The following is an 18,718-nucleotide window of genomic DNA, read 5'->3' as shown; positions in this document are numbered from 1 at the left end:
ATGGTGGGTAGTCACATCTTAGGCCAGTATTTTTCCCTAGAAACAGGTCAATCTTTACCTAACCTGAGCCTGTCTATTGGTGGTTTTTTGTTTTGTTTTTGTTTTTGTTCCTAGTTGTTTTGGTTTTTTTTTGTTTTTGTTTTTCATTTACAACATACCTGATAACATACCTTTAGAATATCAAAGTAATTTCCTTTTCCCAGACCCCTCAAAGCACAACCACCACACCATAGCAGAGACCATGAATTCCCTCCTTGTTATTATCAGGTTAATTGTTAATATTAACTATCCAATATCCACCTATGTAAAGGAAGTATGTGTCTATTTGTTTTACTTTTTATGCAATCCCAGAAATACGTCCCCCACCTTTTCTGTCTCCCATATTCCTGATGAATTTCATGTAACCCCCTACATCTTCCCCTTTAATTCTGGTGTATAAAATAAGTGGTAAAACTGCCATTTTCAGAGCATATTCTTAATCTGTTGAGATTTTGCTTCCCATCATTTGTCATCGGTTTTGCTCAAATAAACTCACAAAAAATCCTTACAAGTTTGGACATTTCTTACATTATAGAATTGCAGTTCTCCCTGGCCAGTGTGGCTCAGTTTGTTGGAACATACTCCCATAACCAAAGGGTTGTGGGTTCAATTCCCAGTCAGGGCACATACCTAGGTGGCTGCGTGCTCAATTCTCAATCCCCAATCCCCAGTATAGATACATATGGAAGGTAACCGATCGATACTTCACACTGACATTTCTCTCTTTCCCTTCCTCTCTATCTAAAAGCAATTTTAAAAATATCCTCAGGTGAGGATTTAAAAAAAAAAAGAATTGAGGTTTTAGATGTGCAACATGGTTTTGGTAGGCCTTTGAGGCCTCTTCTGAAGTTCAAGTCTTGGAGATGTTTAACATTAAGTTCTCAAAACTTTTTTAAAGTATATTTTATTGATTGTGTTATTACAGTTGTCCCAATTTCTCTTCCCTTTGCTCCCCTTCCCCCAGTAACCACATTCCCTCCAGCAATCCCATCCCCCTTAGTTCATGTCCATGGATCATGCATATAAGTTCTTTGGCTTCACCCTTTCCGATATTACTCTTAACTTCCCCCTGTCTACTTTGTACCTACCAATTATGCTTCTTAATCCCTGCACCATTTCCCCATTCCTCCCACTTCACCCTCCCAGCTGATAAACCTCCAAATGATCCCCATACCTATGATTCTGTTCCTGTTCTGGTTGTTTGCTTAATTTGTTTTTGTTTTTATTTTATTTTATTTTTTACGTTTCGCTGTTGGTAGTTATGAATTTGTTGTCATTTTAATGTTCATAGTTTTTATCCTTTTTTTCTTAAATAAGTCCCTTTAACATTTCATGTAATAAGTGCTTGGTAATGATGAACTCCTTTAGCTTCACCTTATCTCAGAAGCACTTTATCTGCCCTTCCATTCTAAATGATAGCTTTGCTGGATAGAGTAGTCTTGGTTGTAGGTTCTTGCTTTCCATCACTTTGAATACTTCTTGCCAGTCCCTTCTTGCCTGCAAATTTACTTTTGAGAAATCAGCTGATAGTCTTATAGGCACCCCTTTGTAGGTAACTCTGCTTTTCTCTTGCTGCTTTTAAGATTCTCTCTTTATAATTTTTTATTAATTAATTTGTTTATTTATTTATTTTTAGAGAGAAGGGAAAGGAGAAAGAGAGGGGAGAGAAACGTCACTGTGTGGTTGCCTCTCACTTGAGCCCCCAACTGGGGACCAGACTTGCAACCTAGTCATGTGCCCTGACTGGGAATCAAACCAGCGACACTTGGCTCTTAGGCTGACGCTCAATCCACTGAGCCACAGCTGCCAGGGCTTTCTTTCTTTATCTTGAACCTTTGGCATTTTAATTTTGACATGTCTTGGTGTGGTCCTCTTTGGATCCAACTTGTTTGGAACTCTCTGTGCTTCCTGGACTTGTATGTCTATTTCCTTCACCAAGTTAGGAAAGTTTTTCATTATTTTTTCACATAAGTTTTCAATTTCTTGCTCTTCTTCTCCTTCAGGCACCCCTATGATTCTGATGTTGGCACGTTAAAGTTGTCCCAGAGGTTCCTAAGCCTCCCCTCATTTTTTTCAATTCTTGTTTTTTCATTCTGTATTAGTTGCTTGTTTATTTCTTCCTTATGTTCCAAATTATTGATTGAGCCCTGGTTTCCTTCCCTTCACCATTGGTTTTGTATGGATTTTCCCTCATTTCACTTAGCATAGCCTTCACTTCTTCCCTTCTGCGTTTGCTGTGCTCAACCATATCTGTCAAGTCTGTGGAAATCTTTATCATCAGTGTTTTGAACTCTGCATCTGTTAGGTTGGGTATCTCCTTGTCATTTAGTTCTCCCACTGGAACCTTGATCTGTTCCCTCTTTGAGCCATACTTCTATCTCCTCAACTTGGCAGACTCCTGTGTTTGCCTCTGTGTCTTAGGTAGAACTGTTGCACCTGTTACATTGTGAGGCGCGGGGCCTTAGGTATTCACCAGTACAGTGCAACCTGTTTTACCATGTTGTGGCACTGTATGTGGGGGATGGGTCTGAGAGGGAACAATGCTATTTGCTCAGCACTTGCCCCTTTTCCAGGCACCTCTCCCACTTCCCATATGGGACTGGCACCTCTTTAGCTGTTGTTGTGGTTGTGGTTCCCAGAGTGGCTGGGTCTGGGAGCAGATGTTCTTGGGTCGTGGGGGCCCTTTAAACAAGCGGACTCTGCTGAGAGACCTGCAGTTTCTTCGTCTGCTCCATACCTAACTGGTTTTTACAGTCAGAAGCAATGAGGCTTTATTTTCCCCAGCATTGGAATTATGAGCTGCATGGTCTGGTCTGGTGCTAGGAGCACTCCCTAGGTGTCCCTCCCTACTTTTTAAAATATGTGACTGCTCTTCCTGCCAGCCGGCCACAGTCGCTATCGCTGCCACCTCCACACTATACCCTCTCTACCCCAGCTCTACCCCTTCTACCTGTCTGGATGAATATTTCTTTTTTATATCTTTGTTGGACTTCCATGCAGCTTGGTTTTCCAAAACTTTTGCTTGTCTCTAGTTTTGAGGTAGTCATATTCCTTCTTAGTTGTGGAGGGAGATGCAGCGTGTCTACCTACACCTCTATCTTGGCTGCTCAGAGTTCCTGTTCCTAAAATTTTTAAAAATCAAATCCCTCGGTGGCATTTGTTGTCAAACCATATCCCCACTCCCCCATTCCCCTATCCTCACCCCAGTGGTCATTTGACAATTTCTAGAGACATTTTTGGTTGTAACAACTGGGGAAGGGGAAGATATGTAACAGAAAGGGCATTAGATAAGTCAGGTCTGAGATTTAGTCCCAATACTACTAATGTCCCCTTCCTGTGCATTATCCTCTGCCATTTGCAAGTGAAGACTGCCTGAGGCTTATCTTGTGATTCTCAATATTCAACACACACGCGCATGCACACGCACATGCACACACGCATTCACGCACATACACACAGCCTAGTGCCAGAGTCCCTGGCTGCTCCCTGAAAGCATTCTTTGCTACAGTGCTTCCCACCATTTACCCCTTCATCAGTTTGGCAGGGTCTGTGCAAGTCACTTATATTTTACTTAAATTGCTGCCCATTGGAACTTAACAGGAAGAAGTGACTGATAAAGTTCCTGCTGATGTCAATTTTTAAAGGCCTTGACCCATATACCTAGCTTTAAGCATTGAAGAAACTTCTGATTCATATGGCTTCATATGCAGCTGAATTCTGTGATGGGTGGGAAATTCTCCAAGTTGATTAATTTTATCCTTATTTTTAGAAACTTCAGACATTTATTCTGGCCTCAAACACATAATTATAGGCAACTAAAGATATTTTCCAAATAAAATGCTTTTGCAAATGGTTCAGATTCTGTGACCTGGGCTGTATCCTCTGCTGCCATCTCGTGGCCTCTCGGCTGTCCGAGTTAAGGTCTCACAAAGAGCCTTCTGCAAGGTAATGGCGTGTGGCAGTTGCTTAGCTGGGAAAAGAATCTCTGCATGCTGCGTTGCGCTTGCCAAATCCCTCCCCTGCAATGAGTCAACCAGGACAGCAGCACACTCAAGATTGGTGCAGAACCTGGATTTTGTGAGCAGGTGGGAAGCCCAGGGTCCTTCAGACTCATCCTCAGCCCCTTGGGCCTCTGTGTCTGTTATGCAATCCTGGAGATGAGCCACGCCACAGAACTCAGTCAACTCAACTACCCAGGAGTAATAGGAGCTGACCTCGCCTGCTGGGCCTGATGAATGCTGGGTAGCCACTCACCACTCTCCACCTGGGACTGGAATGTTCTTAATCTCAGTGAGAAAAGATTACTCCGTTGGGTTTCTGGATTTCATTTTCTTGTCTAAGGGCCATTTGTGTGTTACTCTGTGTCCACGCCCTTCATCTTGGCTTGCCCAGCTGGTGCTGCCTCAAGTTCGATGTTTGATTGATGAGTTGAGCAGAATTGTGGCAGTGTGATCACTGTGAGACAGTGTTTCCTATAAATATGCAGGGTCTGTGCACTGAAGTTATCAGAGGTCCCTCTCCAGAGCACAGGGCATCTGGGAGACTGCCCTGAGCTGAACCACTGGTGACTGAGCAGTGAGTGACTCAGCACAGGAGAGAAGGCTGGAAAACATTTTTACTTGGTGCATTTTTTTTTTTTTTTAAATCATAACGCCCTCCTGTTAGCTTCTCCTGTACACTAAATTTATTTGTGTGTGTGTGTGTGTTTTTGTTTGTTTGTTTGTTTTGTTTTGTTTTGTTTTTATGGAGAGCCCTGACTCTACCACTGCCCCATTACCCCAAACCCCAGAAGAGGAGGAGGAGGAGGAAGGCAGATGGGCAGAGGAGAAGAGGAAACCACTGCCTTTAGTGTTTTAACCTGCTCTCCCCTGTATAAAATTCAGAGGGTAGGACCTCCTTATATAATTTCCTAGGGCCTCAGGCCAGAGATAACCTACTACTAAGCTGCCATGTGTTACCTCTCTTTATAATTCAGATGCTATTTAATTAATGGAAGTTGTCTTCTGTTTCTTTTGTTTTTCCTTCTTTGCATACATTTTTCTGCTTTATTTCATTTATATTTTATGTTGCATGTTTTTCTTGATTCTACTTATCATCTTAATTTTTGGTTTATTATAATTTTTTTAAATCAGAAACTACCTGTGTTCTTTCTAGAGTTAATGAGTTGTCTTTGTTGATTCTTGTCTATTTTACCTTGCCTTTGTAAAGTTTTCTTGTTTAAAATATTTTCCCCAAGTCCCAGATACCAAGGTACAATTTAATTTGTTTTGCTTTTTTATAATTATATGTTCCCTTTACAATAAAGAAAATGTATAGACCTACTCTTATGCTTCAGGGAAAGCAAGAGGACTCAAAGTCATGGCATAGAAGAAATAGGACTGATATCTTTATAAATCTCAAAAATAATGATGATTAAGAAAATCTGTTCTTTGTGAACCTAAGAAGTGAAGCTGGGTCCGATGGTTATTTGTTATAGAGAGGCCAAAAAAGAGAAGAAACTGAACAGTTTCCCAAAGATAAGCTGTTTTTAAATTGGGCTCTAAACCTCTGGATATGTTAGAGGTATTTTGTATATGTATTTCTGCTCTGATGAGTTATTGAAGCAAGTATTCAAATATCAGCTGAATAATTGAAATGGATGATCTTTAATTTCTTCTCCAACACTAGAATTTGGTTTCTCAGCAGTGGTGATGGTTTTTAATTAAAATATTTTATTTATTTAATTTGTTGGAGAGAGGGAAAGGGAGAAAGAGGGACAGAAACATCCATGTGTGGTTGCCCCCAAATGGGGATCTGGCCCACAACCCAGGCATGTGCCTTGACTGGGAATCAAACCCATGACCCTTTGGTTCGCAGGCTGACACTCAATCCACTGAGCCACACCAGCCAGGGCAGCTGCAGTGATGTTTTTTAATTCACCCATCCATACTCTCTAATATGAATGACTGGCCCGCAGCAAAATTCTAAAGTAATGTGTAAAGTAGTTCACTAGTCCCCAGAGCAGAGTTTATCAACTGTGGCACTACTGACATTTGGGCCAAATAATTCTTTGTTGTGGAAGGCAGTCCCATACATTGTAGAATGTTTAGCAACATCCCTGCCCTCAAACCACTAGTTACAAGTAAGTAGCATAACTTCTCCCCAGTTGTGACAATCAAAATTCTCCAGGCATTTCTAAAAGTCCCCTTTAGAGCTAAATAGCCTCCCGCCTTGAAAACCAGTGCCTTAGAGATATATAATAAGAAAAATAAGAACCTAATGTCTAACTTCTCTAATATTCTTATATTTAAAGAGAGACCTACAAGAACTGTCCATATTACACATCCAAAACCTGAAATCCTCCCCTTGGGTCTACCCCCTACTCCCAGTTCTGAATGTTCTGTCTTTATTTTTAAAAGATTTTATTTACTTATTTTTAGAGAGAGGGGAAGGGAGGGAGAAAGAGAGGGAGAGAAACATCAATGTGAGAGAGAAACATTGATCGGTTGCTTCTCGGGGACTGAACTTGCCACCCAGGCATGTGTGCTAATTGGGAATTGAACCGGCAACCTTTCACCTTTCTAGACGATGCCCAATCAACTGAGCCATATAAGTCAGGGCTGAATTTTCTGTCTTAACTGGTGTTATCACTTGGTCACACAAGCTGATGCTAAAGTCCTCTCCCTCAAATAATAATATTGTAATAACTATGTATGATGCCAGATGGGTATTAGACTTAGCAGGGGGATTGCTTCCTAAGTTTTATAACTGTCTAACCACTTATAAATAAATTAACTTATCTCCCTCATTTCCTATAGCCAATTACTCACCATATTTTATAGATTTTCCTCCTGCTCATGAATCAGTCCTTTTCTCATCACCTACTGTCACCTAGACCACAGAAGAAGCTTCCTAAATAGTTTCTATGCTTCCAGGCTTGTCCTTCTCAGATACATGATTAGCAACATAAATGTGACCATTAGCTTCCCTGCTTAAAGTCCCTCAATGGTCCCCATCACCTATAAGATCAAGTCCAAGCCTTTTTAAATGGTGTAACGATCCCTATGATCTGGCCCCTCCCTGTCTTTCCAGTGTCGTCTCCCACATCTTCTTCCTTGCACTTAACTTCAGTGACAGCAGTCGGAGGAAGGTGGCATGCAGCCTTAAAATTGCTTTTAAATAATTAACACTTCTCACCATCTTTGAGCCTCATGCTCTCTCCACGTTTTTTCTTTCTTTTTGATTAGCCCAAAGATGATTATGATCACAGCACTGACTCAGTGATGGGTTGGATGGGGGTCAGGGCTGTTTGTTGCACAGAGTAGTGAGATGTTAAAACAAAACACTAACGGGAAGTCAAAGACATATAATGTCCAAACAGTTAAATCAAAACATCTCTCTCACTTTGGCATGTATGTTTCTTATTTCCATGCCTAAATCAAGCTGTGGGATCTAGTGCTAGCCCCATACCAGCCCTTTGTGTCACAGATATATCTGCTAGAGATCCTTTCAGACTCAGCTCAGTCCTCACTTACTTGTGGAAACTTTCCTGAGGTCTTCCCCTCTCCTTTCCCATAGCAGGAGGAAGAAAAACAATCAATATCACATCAGACAGAGAGTCAGCACTGGGAAGGGTCAGCACAAACAGACCTTACTAAAAGAACGCTTATCTTCCATCAATTTCCCCCCATATATTTATTTTTCCACAATTTACCACCCCTAGAAGTCCAAACCCTATTTCCTTTGTCTTGTAACTTCTTCAGAATTTTTTACCCTGTATTAAAATATTATATAATCCCCTGTGTCTAATCACCTCTTTGGGTCTTTACAGTATTTCTTTTCTGTGCACCTTCTATGCATATAAAAATTAAAACATTAACATCAAATAAAATTTGTATGCATTTTCTCCTGTTAATTTGGGTTTTGTCAATTTTAGTAGCTCCAGCTACTGAACTTAAGAGGATAGAGACAAGTTTTTCCTCTCCTATAATTGAAATTATCATGTATGTGTCCACCTTTGAAGCAAGCACTATGTCTTAAACATCTTTATAATGCCAAAACCTAGCCAAGTGAATGATATATAGGAGATATTCAGTAAGTATTTACTGAATGAATGAATAAATGAATAGACTAAGTCAGAAGGAACCCTAGAAGGCATTCTACTTAACATAGGAACTCCTGTTCCATATTTTAACATTCAGTCTCTGCCAAAACATTAACAATAATGGTGCCATTGGAGAAAATCACTCAAACATGGCAGCTGGTGCCACAACAAATTCATGACCTCAAACTGCAACTCGATCCTAAAGGCTACATCATAATACTACTCATGGCAGCTTTTCATTTCCATAGCTGCTACTTCAAGATTTTTACCTTGTTGTCAATTGTTATTATAACGTGCATTTGGAAGAATAACTAAATGATAACAGAGAGAGAGAGAGAGAGAGAGAGAGAGAGAGAGGGGAAAAAAAGAAAAGAAGAAAAGAAAAGGGTATCTAACCAGAAGAATAATAAGGTGAGACTTCTGTGAGCTGTAAATATATATATCAAAGGAAAAATTAAAATAATGTGGTATAGGCACCAGAGTAGGAAGACAAATGAATGGAATAGAATAGAAAGTGGAAAAAACTCAAGCGTATTCAAAGATTTAATATATTTTTATGGCACTATTTTTATTAGTCAATTAATGTAAACTGTTTTTTTTTTCTTTATTTAAAGATTATTTGTTTGTTTCTTTTTTACATCAAGGGGAAGGGAAGGAGAAAGGGAGAAAAATATCAATAAGCAAGAGAGGTACATCAATCAGTTGCCTCTCAACACCCTCAACCTAGCCCACAACCCAAGCATGTGCCCTGGCTGGGAATCCAACCTGCAACTTTTGCTTCACAAGCTAGCACTCAATCCACTGAGCCACACGATTCAGGGCTAATTTTTTCTTTTAAGTGTTTTTTAAATTTTTTAAAAGTATATTTTATTGATTATGTTGCTACAGTAGTCCCATTTTTTTCCCCCTTTCCTGCACTCTGCCCAGTACCCCCCCTTCCCTCCAGCAATCCCATGCCCCTTAGTTCATGTCCATGGATTATGCATATAAGTTCTTTGGCTTCACCCATTCCTATATTATTCTTAACTTACCCCTGTCTATTTGTACTAACCAATTATGCATTTTAATCCCTGCATCATTTCCTGATTTCATCCCCTTCCTCCTCCCAGCTGATAACCCTTCAAATGATCCCCATACCTACGATTCTTTTCCTATTCTGGTTTGCTTTGTTGGATTTTGTTTTCATTTTTTAGATTCAGTTGTTGATAGTTATGAGTTTGTTGTCATTTTAGTGTTCATAGTTTTGGTCTTCTTTTTCTTAAATAAGTTCCTTTAACATTTCATATATGACGGCTTGGTGATAATGAACTCTTTTAGCTTTACCTTTTCTGCGAAGCACTTTATCTGCCCTTCCATTCTCAATGATAGCTTTGCTGGGTAGAGTAATCCTGGTTGTAGGTCCTTGCTTTCCATCACTTTGAATACTTCTTGCCAGTCCCTTCTTGCCTGCAAAGTTTTCTTTGAGAAATCAGCTGATAGTCTTATAGGCACCCCTTTGTAGGTAACTCTGCTTTTCTCTTACTGCTTTTAAGATTCCCTCTTTATCTTGAACCTTTGGCATTTTAATTATGATGTGTCTTGGTGTGGTTTTCTTTGGGTCTACCTTGTTTGGGTCTCTCTGTGCTTACTGGACTTGTATATCTATTTCCTTCACCAAATTTGGAGAGTTTTCCTTCATTATTTTTTTCACATAAGCTTTCAATTTCTTGCTCTTTCTCTTCTCCTTCTGGCACCCCTATGATTTAGATGTTGGCACATTAAAGTTGTCCCAGAGGTTCCTAAGCCTCTCCTCATTGTTTTCAATTCTTGTTTCCTCATTCTGTACTGGTTGACTGTTTTTTTCTTCCTTAAGTTCCAAATCACTGATTTGAATCCTGGTTTCCTTCCCTTCACCATTGGTTTTGTGTAGCTTTTTCTTTGTTTCATTTAGCATAGCCTTCACTTCTTCCCTTATGCATTTGCTGTACTTATGCATATCTGTCAAGCCTGTGAGCATCTTTATCATCAGTGTTTTGAATTCTGCATCTGTTAGGTTGGCTATCTCCTCGTCGCTTAGTTCTCCCATTGGAACCTTAACCTGTTCCCTCTTTTGGGCCATACTTCTCTGTCTCCTCATCTTGACAGGGTCCTCTGTTTGTTTGCCTCTGTGTCTTAGGTAGAGCTGTTGCTCCTGTTACATTTTAAGGGGCAGAGCCTTAGGTATTCATCAGTACGGGCGACCTGCTTCACCACGTTGTGGTGCTGTATGTGGGGGAGGGGTCTGAGAGGGAACAATGCTGCTTGCTCAGCACTTGTCCTTTTTCCAGGCATTTCTCCCACTTTCATATGGGACTGGCACCTCTCTAGCTATTGCCCTGGCCGTTGTTCCCAGAGTGGGTGGGTCTGGATGTTCTAGGACCATGGGAGCCCTTTAAACAAGTGGACTCTGCTGAGAGACCAGCAGTTTCTGCCTCCACCACAAACCCCACTGGTTTGCATAGTCAGAAGCAATGAGGCTTTATTTTCCCTGGTGCTGGGACTGTGAGCTGTGCAGTTTGGTCTGGGGCTGGAACACTCCCTAGGTTGTCCTCCCTAGTTTTTAAAATTTGTGACTGTCCTGAGGTGGATTGAGGTCGGTTGAGGTCCCAGGCACAGAAAAAAATATTGGGGCCCTTAAAATAAAAAAGAAAGAGGGAAAATAAAAATACATGGTTTTGTGGGGCCCTTCAGAAGTCGGGGCCCAGGGAGCATGCCTGGTGTGCCTGCAATTAAATCCACCTCTATGACTGTCCTTTCCATCGGCCTGCCACTGCCACCACTGCTGCCACCACACTGCGTCCTCTCTACACCGGCTCCGCCCCTCCTACCTGTCTGGATGAGTATTTCTTCTTTGTGTCTGTTTGTTGGACTTCCATGCAGCTTTATTTTCTGGAACTTCTGGTTGTCTCTGGTTGTTGAGGTAGTTGTATTCCTTCTTAGTCATGGAGGGAGATGCAGCATGTCTATCTAGGCCTCCATCTCAGCCAGAAGTCTGCTTTTTAAATTTTTAATTACAGTTGACATACAATATTATATTGGCTTCAGGTGAACAACATAGTTATTCAACAGTTATATAACTTACCAAGTGAATACCCCAGTAAGTCTAGTATCCATATGACACCATATATATGGTTATTACAATATCATTGACTATGTTCTGTATGCTATGCTTTACATCTCTATGATAATAATTTTGTAGCTGCCAATTTGTCCTTCTTAATCCCTTTACTTTTTCACCCATCTCCCCAACCCACCTCCCCTCTGTCAACCATCAATTTAATTTGTTCTCTGTATCTATGAGCTTATTTCTGTTTTGTTTGTTCGTTTAGGTTTTGAGATTCCACATATAAGTGAAATCATATGGTATTTGTCTTTCCTTGTCTGACTAATTTCACTCAGCATAATAACCTCTAGGTCTATTCATGTTGTTGCAAATGGCAAGATGCCATTCTTTTTTATGACCAAGTACTGTTCCATTGTATATATGAATCTTTTTTCAAATAAATGATGTTGGAACAACTGCATAACTATTTTCAATTAAATTAAGTTATACTTCTGTCATTCACCAAACACCAAAATAAATTCTAGACAATTAAAGACATAAATAGAAAAATTCAAAATCATAAAAATATGAGAAGAAATATAAGTAAATATTTACATAATCTGGGGCAGATGAGATCTTTCTGAGTATAACACTACTGCCAGAGACTTAAAAAAAGGTTGGTTTTACATTGAATTTTTTAACTTTATATCCAAAACAATTGCAAGAAATGAAGCTCAAGTGAAAAATTAAGGAAGGATAACAGAGAGCAACATATAGCTAAAATATTGTTAGTATTAACATTGAAAAGAATAGAAAAATTGATATTAAAAAAGCCAATTTACGCCCTGGCCGGCGTGGCTCAGTGGATTGAGTGTCAACCTGCAAACCAGAGTCGCCTGTTTGATTCCCAGTCAGGGCACATGCTGGGGTTACGGGCCAGGTCCCCAGTTGGGGGCCTGCAAGAGGCAACCACACATTCATTGATGTTTCTCTTCCTCCCTTTCTCCCTCCCTCCCCCTCTCTCTAAACATAAATAAATAAAATCTTTTTTAAAAAGCCAATTTACTAAAAAAGAAATTTTAAAAATTAAATGATCGATAAATCTATGAAAGAGTATTTTCGTCGTCGTCGGCAGCCGTCCGTCTCGAGAGACCATGGTGTAGCTTAAGTGTCTATCTGCACCGCTGAGAATGGCTGTGCAGTCCGACTCGGGAGTGACACAGCATCTGTCTCCTCCCGTGTTGAATCGACATCTTGCGATGACGCTGGAGTGTCCTCTCCAGTGGAGCTGAAGCTACAGAGCCTGGGCAGGGTGATATGGAGGGTCTGCTGTTGCCCATGCAGCAGACCCCCCCTCTCTTCGCAGCTGAAGGGTCCAAGGGAAAGACGGAGTCGATACAGCTTGGCTTCAGGTGCGCCGCAGGAGTTGCCGGTGTTGACTACAACGTCAAACCGCCTTAGGGACTCCGGCTCCGGATTTTCTGTCGGGGTTTACTCCCTTAGCCTTTCCCCTGAAGAGGTATGCCGCAAGGCAGCGGAGGTTTTTTGGAGTCAGAGTTTTCCTTCTCTGATGTACCCTGACTGGGAAGATCGAACCAGCGACACTTAGCTCGCAGGCCGACGCTCAATCCACTGAGCTAAACCAGCCAGGGCGAAAGAGTATTTTAATGCAGTTTAAAACAGTAAGATGTCGTTTTGTGCCAATCACATTATTAACATTTAAAAAATATTTATTGATTCTAGAGAGAGAGGAAGAGAGCGAGAGAAACATCAATTGGTTGCCCCCATACACGCCCTGACCAGGGGTTGAACCTGTAACCTTTTGGAGTAGGGGATGACACTCCAACCAACCAAGCCACCTGGCCAGGGCCACATTATTAACATTTTTAAATGCATAAAATTAACTGTTGATGAGTGTGGGAAAAAAAAAAAAAGGTACTTTCTTATACTTCTGATAGGACTGTAAATTTGTACATCATAACAGGAAGCCATTTAATGTCTTACAACTACAGGTTTAAGATTGCCAACCTTGCCCTGGCTGAGTGGCTCAGTTGGTTAGAACATTGTCCTAATATACCAAAGCAGCAACTTCACTTTCTGATCAGGGCACATACAAGAAGCAACCAATAAATGCATAAATAAGTGGAACAGCAAATCAATGTCTCTCTCTTGTGTGTCTCTCAAATCAATACATTAAAACAAAATTTTTTTAAAACAACTGCCTACCCTTGGCCCAACAATTCTGCTTCTCGTAATTTTTCCCAGGAGTACTTTTAGATATGCATAAGGCATTACCTAGTAAAACATTTATTACACCATTGATTTTAAAAATTTAAAAGTACAAGCAGTCTAAATAACAGCAAGGAATTGATATTTAAAGTATAATAAACCTAGAGAATGAAATATTATACTGGCATAAAAATGATAACAAGTGGCAGCACCATGTCTGGCTGTGTGAAGGTGGTAAGAAGCCTCTGAAGCAGCCCAAGAAGCAAGCCAAGTAGATGGACAAAGAGGATGAGGCATTCAAGCAGAGGCAAAAAGAAAAACAGAAGAAATTTGAGCCCTGGCTGGGGTGGCTCAGTGGACTCAGAACCCGCCTGTGAGCCAAAGAGTTGCTGGTACGATTCCCAGTCAGGGCACATGCCCGTGTTGTGGGCCAGGTCCCCAGTTGGGGGCCTGCAAGAGGCAACGAATTGATGTATCTCTTGCACATTGCTGTTTCTCTCCCTCGATTTTTCCCTTCCTTCCCCTCTCTCTAAAAGTAAATAAATAAAATCTTTAAAAAGGAGAAAAAGAAACTTGAGGAGTTAAAAGCAAAGGCCACAGGTGGATTAGTAAATCTGGCAAAAATGAGCTGTTCCTTGTGCCTGGAGAAATCCTTAATTCCGTTCCAGTTTTAACATCTGGATTCCCTGTCATAACATCTCTTGCCACCTATAGCTAGAATGAAGCTTTGTCTTGGAGACTGTTGTACATTTAAGAATAAAGTTTTGTAAAAAATAATAATAATGACAAGGAGTAAAACATATTCATGGTATATTTCTAAGTAAAATACACACACACACACACACACACACTGCATCCAGTTAAAAAATGGACAAAACACTTGAATAGACATTTCTCCTAAGATATACAAATGAGTGGTAAGCACATGAAAATGATATTGAACATCATTAGTCATTAGAGAAGTGCAATTCAAAACCACACCTTTACCACTTCACCTCTGCTAGAATAGTTATAAAAACGACAATAGAAAATAACAAGGGTTTTCAAGAATGTGGAGAAATTGGAACTCTCTTGTATTGTTGGTAGGAATGTAAAATGCTGTTGTGGAAAATATTTAGTTTGGTGGTTCCTCAATAGGTTAAACATAGAATTACCATATGATCCAGCAATTCCACTCATAGGTATATACAAAACAGATGTTCAGACAAGGAAAATGTGCATAAATGTCAAAAAATGGAAACAACTCAAATATTGATTCACGGATGAATGGAAAAACAAAATGTGGTATACATTCATATGATGGAATATTTCTTAGTCTACTATGCTACAACATGAATGAACCCAGAAAATATTATGCTAAGTCAAAGAAGCCAGACACAAAAGGCCACATATTGTATGACTCCATTTATCTGAAGTAGCTAAACTAGACAAATTCATAGAAACAGAAAGCATATTAGTGGTTGCCAGGGGCTGTGGGAAGAAGAGAATGGGGAGTGACTGCTTACTGGCTACAGGGTTTCTTTTCACAGAGCTGAAAATGTTATGGAACTAGATACAATAGTTGTACATTAGTTGAATGTACTAAATTCAACTGATTTTTGCACTTTGAAATAATTAAAATGGTGAATTTTATGTTATGTGAATTTTACCACAATATTTAAAAGCACATTACAAATAGTTGGTGTAGCTGGTTTTGTTTTTCTAGAAGTATATACATAGAAAAAAGTGTAGGGGAATAAATATCAAATTACTCTGGTTGTCCATTGCGTGGTCATTTAGGACTAATGTTCTAATTATTCTACAATAATCCTGGATTACTTGAGTCCTTTTTAAACATGCTATAGAATAATAGGTAATAAAATAAAGCAGTTATCATCTAGTCATATATTATTAAATCAAAACAGTATATTTAAATGATCCCAATTTAATTGTAAAAACACCTATTGCATAGAAAACAAAGCCTCCTGGAAGTATATATGGCAACATATTAATGGTTATATTTCAGTGAGGTGATTATAGGTGAATTTTATTTACTTTTAAAAAAATACATTTTCAAAATTTCTTCAGTGAGGAATTTTGGGTTCTAAATATATTTTAAAGGTTGTCCTTATATTGAGCCAAAAACTCTTCTTACTTCTTAAATGGAACCTTTAGTTAGAGGAAAAATGGTAAGTTAGAGTTTTAAATGTAAATAACACCAAAGAATCTGGAAACTATTAAAGTGAAGGAGGAAGAGAATTTCAGAGAGACAAGTAAGCATGTACTTAGAAAGAAAAATTTCTCGCATGACTAACAGAGACAAAGAAGTATGGTAGAGGAGAAATACCCTTCAAACAAGGAAAGACAAGCAAAGAGGATGATCATGCAATAAAGTCATATTAAGAGGTATAGATTAGAAGTTGTTTTGTAATAAATTGTAATAAACAGTGTCAGGAAATTTTAAAAGAATTCAGGGAAGGGATTAGAAAACTTGTTCAAACGTGTGACCTCTGACTACAGCTGGACACTGGGTTGCAGGATAGATTGATTTGTGTTCATAAAAAGGGACCTGAACAACAGATTTATGGTATATAGCTATAAGGGAAATAACAGATATAGCTATAAGGGAAGTACAAGTCAAAACCACAGTGAAAGAGTACAAATTGGTAGTTACTAAATAGTTACAAGATGTAAAGAACAGCATAGGGAATACAGTCAATAATAGAGTATTATCTATGTATGGTGCCAGGTGGGTACTGGAAATATCAGGGGGACCACTTTGTATAGTATATGATTATCTAACCACTATACTGTATCACCTGAAACTAAAATAAAATAATATTGAAGGTAAACTGTAACTGAAAAATAAAAATTAAAAAAATAACACAAAGAGATACCACATCATACCAGTTAAATGGTTATTATCAATAAGACAAGAAATAAATGCTGGAGAGGATGTGGAGAAAAAGGAACCTTCATATGCTGCTGATAGGAATGTAAATTGGTACAGCCACTATGAAAACAGCAGGAAGGTTCCTCAAAAAATTAAGAAGAGTTAGCAGATGACCCAGCATTTACTTTTCTGGGTTATCCACCTGAAAAGTTTGAAACCACTTACTCATAAACATATATGTACCCCTATGTTCATTGCAGCATTACTCACATGGAAAGACATGAAAACAACCTAAGTGTCCTTTGATGGATGATTGGATAAAGAATCTCTGGTACATATATACAGCAGAATACTATTCAGTCATAAAAAAATATGAAATATTTCAGTTTGTGACAACATGGATAAATCTCTGGAACATTATGCTAAGTGAACTATGTCAGGCAGAAAAGGACAAGAATCATATGATTTAATTCATATGTGGGATATAAAACAAAAAGTAAGTGAGAATAAACTAACAAACAAAAAACCAGACTCACAGACACAGACAATAGAATGGTGGTTACCAGAGAAAATGTGAGGTGGGGAGGATGAAGAGGGTAAAGTCGGTCAAATACACGGTTATGTAAGGAAACTCTGGTAGTGAGGGTACGATGAAGTATACTGATGTCATATTATAAAGTTTTATACCTGAAATTTATATGTTATTAACCAATGTTACCAACAAATTTAGTAAACAGGGGGCCTGAGAAAATAGCAGTTATGAGCAATCATGTAGCACTTAATAATAATGCCTTCATTTCTAATAATATTTACATGTACCTTTGTCATATTTACTGTGTACTTGACACTATCTTAAACACTTACAGTTTTTTTTTAACTCACTTATTCCTCACAATAGTCCTAAGAAGCAGGCACTATTATCCCTGTTTTACAGATAAGAAAAATGACCACAAGAAGGTTAAGTAATGTCACACATTAATGTCACACAGCTAGTAAGTGAAAGAGCCAATTCATATCCAGAAACCCTATTCTAGAGTTCATGAACTTAACCATTGTGTCATACTGCCTCTGTGGCCACAGCAGACCCTTCAACAGTGATTCACAGAGGAAGTTCAGAAGGTCAAAATTATTTTCATAATAATATGAAGATTTTTCCTCCCTTTTCATTCTCATTCTCTTATGAGTACACAGAGGAGTTTTCCAGAGGCTATGGGAAGTATACGAACATCATCACTTTAATGACTACTAGAAAATGTGTTTGTATAGTCTTGTGTCCCTTAGGATTTTCTAAAAGAAGCTCTTTGGGGTCCTAAAATCAAAACATTTGAATGCCATTGCCCTAATGCAATAATTTTTAACATTTTTCATCTCATGGCTCACATAAACTAATTACTAAAATTCCGCAGCACACCAAAAAACAAGTATTATATATTTTGCTGATCTGACCCAAAAAATAGGTATATTTTGATTCATTCACATCAGACAGCTATTATTCTATTGGCTGTTGTCATTTTTTTAATTTGGCAATCTAAGGGAGAAGAGGTCAGTGCCCCTGACTACATAGTCAGATATTACATGTTTTAGTCTCTTTTTTTAAAGTATATTTTATTGATTATGTTGTTACAGTAGTTCCAATTTTTTTCCCCTTTGCTCCCCTCTGCACAGTATCTCCCTTCCCTCCACTTAGTTCATGTCCATGGGTCATGCATATAAGTTCTTTGGCTTCACCCTTCCCTATATTATTCTTAACTTCCCCCTGTCTATTTTGTACCAATCAATTATGCTTCTTAATCTCTGCACCGTATCCCCATTTCTCCCCCTCCCTGATCGCAGCTGATAACCCTCCAAATGATCCCCATACCTATGATTCTGTTTCTATTCTGGTTTCTTAGTTGGATTTTGTTTTTATTTTTGAGATTCAGTTGTTGATAGTTGTGTTTGTTGTTTTTTTTCTCTTTTTAAAAATATTTTATTTATTTATATTTTAGAGAGAGAGGGAGGGAAGAAGAGAGGGAGAGAAACATCGATGTGAGAGAGAAATATCTGTCTGTTGCCTCTGGTATGTGCCCCAAAGGGGGACCAGACGTGCTTCCAAGCATGTGCCCTGACTGGGAATGGAACCTGCGACCTTTTGATTCATAGGCTGGTGTTCAAGCCACTGAGCCACACTAGCCAGGGCCTGTTAACTTGATTCTGAAGCAAAAGATCCACTAACCATATATTGAAAAACGCAGGTGTAGTGGTTATTGACCCTAAAGAGAAAACTCGGGGAAATGAAAGTAATCACCACAGATAAAGACTGTGTGACCCCAGAGAGCTGAGTAGATACCAGGTCAAAGCTAACCTGGAGGCAGTCTTCCTCCTAATATTAGGTAACAATGGTCCTGCAGGTGAGACACAGAGTCCCAATCAACTGCACGTTTTGGCTCTGTTA

Source organism: Furipterus horrens, unplaced genomic scaffold, assembly GCF_987537825.1.
Source record: "Furipterus horrens unplaced genomic scaffold, mFurHor1.1.pri manual_scaffold_3, whole genome shotgun sequence".
In the NCBI taxonomy this organism is placed as follows: Eukaryota; Metazoa; Chordata; class Mammalia; order Chiroptera; family Furipteridae; genus Furipterus; species Furipterus horrens.
This window is presented reverse-complemented; position numbering follows the sequence as displayed.